Source organism: Arabidopsis lyrata, assembly GCF_000004255.2.
Source record: "Arabidopsis lyrata subsp. lyrata unplaced genomic scaffold ARALYscaffold_4, whole genome shotgun sequence".
Taxonomy (NCBI): Eukaryota; Viridiplantae; Streptophyta; class Magnoliopsida; order Brassicales; family Brassicaceae; genus Arabidopsis; species Arabidopsis lyrata.
Genome location: NW_003302552.1, coordinates 6,659,520 through 6,669,023, shown reverse-complemented (window position 1 = coordinate 6,669,023; position 9,504 = coordinate 6,659,520). Strand labels below are relative to the sequence as shown.

Genomic DNA, 9,504 nt, shown 5'->3' with positions numbered 1-9,504 from the left:
AGGAGGAAACACTATGTATATGAGTTTTGACGAGCTTCATATCGGCTTCCGCCTTGGCTAGGGAGGCCCGGATTTTGCCGAGCTTGCATTCTCTTTCGGACTCTTCGGCCCATCTTATGTTTTTCTCAGTTTCTTCGTCATCTGTGAGATCAGTTTGCTCGGCAGAGTTAGCTTCAGTTCGGCTAGGGTCGCTGAGATTGTCGGGTCGGCTTGGAGATTTTGAGGGTTCGGAGCGTTGGGGTTTCCTCCCCCGGCTGGCGGTATCTGACGATCGTCTTCGTTCACCATCCTCTCTGGTACTCGAGTCCTGCGTTCTTAGGGTAAGAGAATTCTTAAGTAGTCCCCACAGACGGCGCCAAACTGTGGAAGTCGAAACTAACACAATCAAGATTTGTCTAGGGTTTTAATTTAGGGATACGATTTGCTAGAATTCTCAAAGAACAACAGAAACAATTGTAACCAACGATGGTGTTCTTGATATTATTATGAAAAAGATGACTTTGATCGTACAAGAGTTCGATCATAAAAGAAAAAGGTGTTTGCGCTTTAAGAGCTTTGTGTAGTGTAAATTCTAGAGCGATCTTGCTTGCCCTTCTATGAGAGCCTTGAGTCTCTTTATATAGCGATGATAAACCGCCTCTCCAGCGATATTCTCGGAAGATTTCCATTTATCTTGAAGTCGGCTAGAATATCGCGGATTAGGATAGTTTCCTTATTCTTCGGAGTTTTTTGGAAGATTTCCTGATTTGAGTTGATCCTTCTTTTCGAAAATGATCCTTCTTTTCGAAAATGACACTTTGCTTGGAAATGATACTTCGAGGGCGAATATTTTACCAAGTCCTTGCCTAGGGTGACTCATGATCTCTCCTCGGGCGATTCGGAAGCTGATTGGCGTTTGGCTCGGATATCAGAGAGACGCGAGCCGGGCTTCCGAAGAGAATCGGCTCGGGTATCAACAAAGAACAGTTCGGAGATAACCGGCTCGGGAATCCGGAGATAACTGGCTCGGGTATTCGAAGGGAGCCGGCTCGGGTTCCTGAGCTTGCTGGCAGATACCCGAGGCGATTGGCATGCTGAACCCAAGGCGATTGGCATGCTGAACCCGAGGCGATTGGCATGCTGAAACCGAGGTGATTGGCATGCTGAACCCGAGGTGATTGGCATGTTGCCCAGAGGTGATTAGCATGCTGCCCCGAGGTGACTAGCATGCTGCCCCGAGGTCACCTTGGAATTTCCCTGAGGTGTCCAAAGTTTGGTTCAGTACTAAGAGATAGAATCTGACCCCAACAGTAGTTTCCTTTTTTTCATTCGACTCTTTAACCAAGTAAATAAGGCTTATTTCATTCGACACTTTAGACCTAATTTGGATGTCAAAAGATTACAAATCACCATAGGGAAACAAGCCAAGGAAGAATGCAGCTAATGGATTAACCAAACCATCAGTTTTAGGCACATGATCAAATCAGCCGAGGAAGAATGCTGCATTTTGGCCAAGGAGTGTGTGTAAGTATTGGAAAGATGGAAACTGCAAAAGGGGCAAGCAATGCCAGTTCTTACACTCTTGGTCTTGTTTCCCTGGATTGGTTATAGTACCTGCTCTCGAAGGAAAAAAGAAGGAACTAAAGGGGATTACGCTTCCTCAGGGCTCAGATAAACTCTTTTCAGTTAGTAGTGATGGTACATTGCGTATTTGGGACTGCAATTCTGGTCAGGCAGAAGCAGGGTCTCTAATTAGTGAAAGCCCATGGGTTTTCCTTGGCTTGCTAAACGCTGTAAAGGCTTATAATGATCAAACCAATAAAGATTTACATCTTCAAGGGGTGGTTGGTCAAGTGCATGCAATGATTGTTGCAAACGGAATGCTTTTTTCTGGAACAAGTTCTGGTAGTATATTAGTATTGAAAGCTACAGACTCTGAGTCTGATCCATTCAAATACTTGACATCTCTCCAGGGACGACATCATAGTGGTGAAGTCACTTGTTTTATTGTTGGAGGTCAACTACTATACTATAGTTATGTCGATAGAACAATAAAGGTGTGGGATCTCAACACCCTGCAATGTATAATGACCCTGAAGCACTGTCACATCACTCTTATGTTGGGACAAATGTCTGATATCGTCTTCCTTGGATGGGACCATAAAAGTTTGGGCTTGTTCTGAAAATGGAAGCTTGAAAGTTGTTCAAAGTCGCAAAGAGGAACAGAGTGTTCATGCTCTTTGTGGGATGCACGATGCAGAGGCCAAACCGATCATATTCTCCTCTTACCAAAACGGAACAGTTGCCATTTTCGACCTACCATCTTTTGAAGAAAGAGGAAAGATGTTCTCTATGCACACGATCGGCACACTTACAATTGGTCCTGAAGGATTTCTATTCAGTGGAAACAAGAGTGGGAACTTGCGTGTATTGTTGAACCTGAACCCCCCAGGGTTGGTAACATCATGTAAAAGATGGGACAAAGTTCTCATAAGACAAACACAAAGATGGGTTGAATAGATCGTATAAATTTGTGGAGAAAATAATATAAATTTTGTTATAGCTGGACTCGAGAGACGAGCTGCCTACGTACCCGAAGTGGGATCAAGCCAAAACATAGTTCGATTACAACGAAGAGAATGTATTTCGTCTTTATTAGGAATGACATTGTTTGTGTCTAAATAATGGTGAGAAATGTAGAGGATGAATCTTGTGTAGAAGAATACCCGTCCCATTTCTTGGAGTCTTCACTTCTCTTTTATAGTCTCTTCTTTCCTTCTAGGGTGTCTTTACTTGGCCATTAATTTCAGAATTAACTCCACAAAATAACTCCAATTTTTGGCAATTAACTCCTAATCTTAAATGACGAACTTTATTCCTTTGACAATGGCAATTAATTCATGAATTTAATCACAAATTAATGTCAAAGTTTGACCACCCCCTTTTGCAAGATAGGGCTCCTTGGGTTTTGTAAAGTGATGGTTCTCCAACATGTAAAATGGACCTATTGCGGGATCCGGTACCAACATTAGCCCCCCAGTTCTTCGAGTAAGATGATTTGTTCGGAGAACTAATATTCTTGACAATCCTGCGGCAATAACTTTGATTAGTAGATTAGGAATGCAAACTTTGTTGTTAGATTCGAGGTGAACTCGTTTTTGTCTAAAGACTTATTCGCGTAAATGCGAGCATTGAATTCGGCTTTTTGAACATAGTTTAGCGTGAGACGGGCTCGGCTTTATATGCGAGATGAGATCTCGGCTTTATATGCGAGATGAGATCTCGGCTTTATATGCGAGATGAGATCTCGGCTTAGATGCGAGATGAGATCTCGGCTTTATATGCGAGATGAGATCTCGGCTTTATATGCGAGATGAGATCTCGGCTTTATATGCGAGATGAGATCTCGGCTTAGATGCGAGATGAGATCTCGGTTTTATATGCGAGATGAGATCTTGGCTTTATATGCGAGATGAGATCTCGGTTTTATATGCGAGATGAGATCTCGGCTTTATATGCGAGATGAGATCTCGGCTTAGATGCGAGATGAGATCTCGGCTTTATATGCGAGATGAGATCTCGGCTTAGATGCGAGATGAGATCTCGGCTTTATATGCGAGATGAGATCTCGACTTAGATACGAGATGAGATCTCGGCTCAGATGCGAGATGAGATCTCGGCTTTATATGCGAGATGAGATCTCGGCTTTATATCGCGAGATGACTACATCGCCGTAACAATACTGTAACATCAAGTCACTAATACGAGATCGTGTCGTTGCCATTACGTTGACGTTATGTTTTGGATCTTCAGTCTTTGGGAAATGTGTGACCATTAAGACATCATCATGACTTGGATGGCTTCTGGTATGACTCGGATTACCTCCGTTAAGTCATCAACTTAGATCCTCTTCACTCTGTCAATGGTATGACGTAATAACTTGGAATCGCTCCGTTTAGTTTCTATCAAAAAAGAAAAAGAAAAAAGAATAATTTATGTCAAGACGTAATAACTTGGAATCACTCCGTTTAGTTTCTATCAAAAAAAAAAAAAAAAAAAGAATAATTTATGTCAACGTAGACATGGTTATAAGTATGTGTAATCCCTCCATATGCTCTCCTCGTCATATGTTTAGGGATGTGCCTGTTTTAGTCCTCTTGTTGAGACCCATCTTTCGCACGTGAAGATTGAGTTCGTCATTGTTGTAACGCCGTGGATGTTATGTCTTTGACCTTCTTCGACTACCACCGTTACGACTGAGACCATCATCGCTACAACTTTGATCCATTTCGGATCAACACCTTTACATGTCGGTCTCCAAATCATCATCGCTACGACCTTGTTCTGCTTCGGATTGACATCGTTACGACGTTGATTTCTATCTCAGTATTGATTGTTCTTCACCTCGAATTAGTGCCTTAGAAGTAAGAAAGCTTTATGTCCCCACAGGCGGCGCCAAATGTTGAACCCGAACCCCCCAGGGTTGGTAACATCATGTAAAAGATGGGACAAAGTTCTCATAAGACAAACACAAAGATGGGTTGAATAGATCATATAAATTTGTGGAGAAACTAATATAGATTTTGTTATAGCTGGACTCGAGAGACGAGCTGCCTACGTACCCGAAGTGGGATCAAGCCAAAACGTAGTTCGATTGCAACAAAGAGAATGTATTTCGTCCTTATTAGGAATGACATTGTTTGTGTCTAAATAATGGTGAGAAATGTAGAGGATGAATCTTGTGTAGAAGAATACCCGTCCCATTTCTTGGAGTCTTCACTTCTCTTTTATAGCCTCTTCCTTCCTTCTAGGGTGTCTTTACTTGGCCATTAATTTCAGAATTAACTCCACAAAATAACTCCAATTTTTAGCAATTAACTCCTAATCTTAAATGACAAACTTTATTCCTTTGACAATGGCAATTAATTCATGAATTTAATCACAAATTAATGTCAAAGTTTGACCACCCCCTTTTGCAAGATAGGGCTCCTTGGAATTTGTAAAGTGATGGTTCCCCAACATGTAAAATGGACCCCTTGCGGGATCCGGTACCAACATCTATGGAGCTTAGCTTCTAGCACCAAATTTTAGTCGTTTAACAATTTTTGACTAAGGGCCTGACTGGTTTAAACGCAGCGGTTGCGGTTACGGTTGCGGGAGTTTGCCGAAGCGGGCGGTTGCGGCTTCAAACGTTATCAAGCGTTTTGAACGACTGGTTTAGTGTTTGAAAATGGGTGCGTTTGCTGGAGTTTTATGACTGGTAAACCAGCGGGTGCGGTAGCAGTTAAATAAAAAAATGACCAAAATAAATAAAAAATATTACAAAAAAAAGAAATAAAAACAGCAATATATTATTATGATAATATTAGAAAAATTGAACATACTTAATAATTAAAACCATAAATAAAGTACTAAATAATTATTTAAAAATAAAGAAATTTTGTAACAAGATAGTACTCTATGCATCTGGTTTAACATCAAAAATTGCATCAAGTAATGGGACAAACTGTAAATAACGTTGAATTCAATCAAAAAGCAAGTGAGTTTCTATTCGAGAAAACAAATCGAAACATATATTCAATCAAAAAGCAAAGCAATACGTAATGAAAAGAAAAAAAACGATGCCATGAAAAATATTCAAAAAGTTACACGTGAGGTGATGAATGAATAAAAAGATATATGATACTTACGTTTGGTTATTGATTTTAATCAGTTTGGGTGGAAGACATTGAGAGAATAGGGTTTCAGAATATTATTAGGGTTTCAGATGAGAACGTGATACAAAGATGAAAGATATATATAGGATTAATATATATTAAGGTAATATTAGGGAATAGCCAAATAAAACACATAAATTAGGAAACTAGCAGAGAAAAAGGTTTTTGTCGGAAAACAGCGATGGACCCACGTTGTCAGAGGATGTGAAATAACAAAACCATCCTCCGTTTGTTTTGAGATCAACAGTAGGCGAGATTGTTTTGTGAGATTTTTCAAAATAGCACGTAAGATCTAAATTTCACATGTTATATTTAAATAAAAGACATGCTATTTCAAAAAACGTAGTGAATTTTTAAGAAAAAACATTGTTACGTAGTGTTTTTAAAAAAAAACATTGTTATGGAAAAATTAAACTTGAATAGAATATTTTTTAAAAGAAATAACATGTGATATTAATAAAAACCGTGAATTACTAGAAAATAAGAATCTTTTTTTAAAGAAATCACATGTGATCATAATAAAAAAAACGTGTATTACTACAAAATAACATGATAGAGAGAGATATTAAACTAAATAGAATGTTTTTTTCAAGAAATACCATGTGCTCTTTATAAATAACGTGTAATAAGAGAAAATAATATGATAAAAAGAGATATATTGTTCTATCACATGTAATTCGAGAAAAAAGCATGTTATAAAGTGCATATATGTTATTACATGTGCTTTCCGACATGATACCGACAAGTTACTGTAGCATATGGCTATTTTGTTAATTATCCTCAAAAATTTGGCTATTTGGTGCATATTCCCTATATATTATAATAATTATAAGTAAATATTTGATTTTTTTTTTATCCAACCGCTACCACCCGCAATCCCAAACGCTTGCGGGAAAGAGCTTTTGAAATTCAGCGATTTCGAGCGGTACGAAGCGATACGGAGCGGTTTCTATGATTGGTACCAACCGCTAACAACCGCAACCGACCGCTAGCATATATAACAACACATAATTAATTTAAAATAGAAATCCACAAAACAAATTGGAAAACAAACATTAAAAATAATTAGTTTTCCTTTTTGATTAAGCAGTTTTTTAGATAATCACATATAAAATTAGTATATGTCAATATATTTCTTTTTTTATTTTTCCTATTTTAAAGTAGAAAATTTAAATATTTTTGACACGTGTCAAAATTTTATCGATAGACTTGACACGTGGCGCGATCATATGAGTTACTAACTTTGCAAACCATACTTCAGATAATAAGATATATATATTTTACAGGAAAAAAAAACTCATAATATATATATTTAGTTAATATATATATATACATATATATATATATATATATATATCAACCGCAACTAATAATATTAACTAAGATAAAGATTTGATAAATATATTTAGTATATTGATATAAAATTGTTTTATCACACATCCATTTAGAATGAAGTGTGTATAATTAAAATCCAGTTTATTATGATGAAATATATATATATATATATATATATATATATATATATATATATATATAATTATAGTGTATTGCAAAATGGAATGGGTAAGATTGAAATTTGGTTTAAGAAAATATTAAAATGTATATAGAAAAAGTGTATGGATTACTATTTAGAATTCAAATATAATCAACAAGATGAAGTGTGTAGAATTAAAATCATGTTTATTGTGATGAAATAGATAATTAAAATGTATAGCATAATATAATGTGCAAGATTGAAATTTTGTTACAACAAAAAATATTAAATTAAATATTAGAAAAATGTGTGAAATACTGTTTACTATTCAAAATTCAAATATCATCAATAAAAAAATGAGAAATTGTTAAAAATGCCCATTTTTCAATACCCCTTTTCAAAAATGCCCCCTTTGAGAGTCCATTTTTAAGTTTACCCTCTTTTAATTTTTAATGACCATTTTACCCTTATTTGAAACAAAATTAGGTCTACAAAATACAAAATATTTTTTGGCGGGAAAAGTGATCCCGCAATTTTCCCGTCAAAACACTTGTAAAAACCTTTAAAATATCTTGTAAAATTTTCCCGTAAAACTTTTTCCCGCCAAAAAATTTTCCTGCCAAAAAAAATTTTTTGCGGGAAAAGTGATTCCGCAATTTTTTTGGCAAATTTTTTTTGGCGGGAAAATTTTTGGCGGAAAAAATTTACAAGGTATTTTAAAGGTTTTACGGAGTATTTACAAGTGTTTTGTAAGGTTTTACAATGTATTTTAAAAGGTTTTACAAGGTACTTATAAGGTTTTATAAGGTATTTATAACTTGTAAAACCTTATAAAAAACTTGTAAAATCTTATAACTTGTAAAACCTTATAAAATAGCTTGTAAAATCTTATAATATCTTATAAATACCTTATAAATACGTTGTAAAACCTTTTAAAATACATAGTAAAACCTTATAAATACCCTGTAAAAAACCTTTAAAATACCTTGTAAATTTTTTCCGCCAAAAAAATTGCGGAATCACTTTTTCCGCAAAAACAATTTTTTGGCAGGAAAATTTTTTGGCGGAAAAAAATTTTACGGGAAAATTTTACAAGGTATTTTAAAGGTTTTTACAAGTGTTTTGGCTGGAAAATTGCGGGATCACTTTTCCCGCCAAAAAATATTTTGTATTTTGTGGACCTAATTTTGTTATATTTCCTTATATATTTGTGATATCTTTTATTAAAAGAAGGGTAATTTAGTCATTTTGTACATAAAAAGGGCTATTTTTAAAAATGGACAACCAAAGGGGACATTTTTGAAAAGGGGTATTGAAAAAGGGGCATTTTTGTGAGTCTCCCTAAAAAAATCATATTTATATCTTATCCCGCCTATTTTTGGCGGGCCTAATATCATTTTCCGCCTAGTGGAACTTTCCAATTTAGAAAAAAAAAAGTCCACATAGAGGAGAATAAAAAACTGTTAGTAATTCTTTCATTTTGTTTGTTAAAAATGTAAATCTAGAATTTGCTTTGCTAATTAAAATTGCAAAGTTTTGAGATTTGATACACTACTCCAAAAATAGCACAAATTGTCTCTTCAGGAACCCAAGTTTAGGTCTAGATAGCTATAAATCCAAATTTACAATCACTCTCTACAAATATTTTCCAACTACTTCAATCTATATAAGTTTATTTATTATTTTTTCTTTTTCGCTGGATAAATACTATTGAAAACATGTATCACTATATCTGTTTCTGTCAGAAATTAATATCACATCAAAGAGTTGTATTGAAAACTTACAAGTATCACTATATCTAATTTAAGATCCTCCACTATTGTTAATGAGAAAAAATAAAAAATCCTCTAAATTTTCGTTGACAAAATTTATTTTTCTGTCTAAACAAATTGACTTATTGTTGTTAATTTCATTGACGAACTTATAGAGTTATAGTCAAAAAAAATGAATTAGGGGGTGTTATTAGTTTGTTAATTTGTAAATCCATATAGAATTTGAAAATTTCTATTAATTATGAAATCAAGATATATGGATTTTGAAATAACATGTGTTTACCCATAGATTTGAATCCTTCTATTTTTCTCTTTCAATTCCATTCAATTCCATTTAAAACATAATTTGGATTCTCAAATCCAAAAACAAATGACTAAACGAATAACATAAGATTTTAACTAGTATTTATAAATCATAGAACCAATAACACATGAATTTAATTAGGATTTTAAAATCAATGATTGAATAACAAATGATTTTTGTTTGGATTTCTAATTCCATATAAATCTATGAACCAATAACCCCTCCTAAATTTTTTGTGGAGGTTTAAAATGAATTTAG

At 34.9% G+C, this 9,504-nt stretch overlaps 1 pseudogene; it reads left to right on the top strand.

Annotated features, from left to right (window-relative positions):
- Positions 1 to 1,162: 1,162 nt before the first annotated feature.
- LOC110229243 lies at positions 1,163 to 3,210 on the top strand (annotated as a pseudogene).
- Positions 3,211 to 9,504: the final 6,294 nt, after the last annotated feature.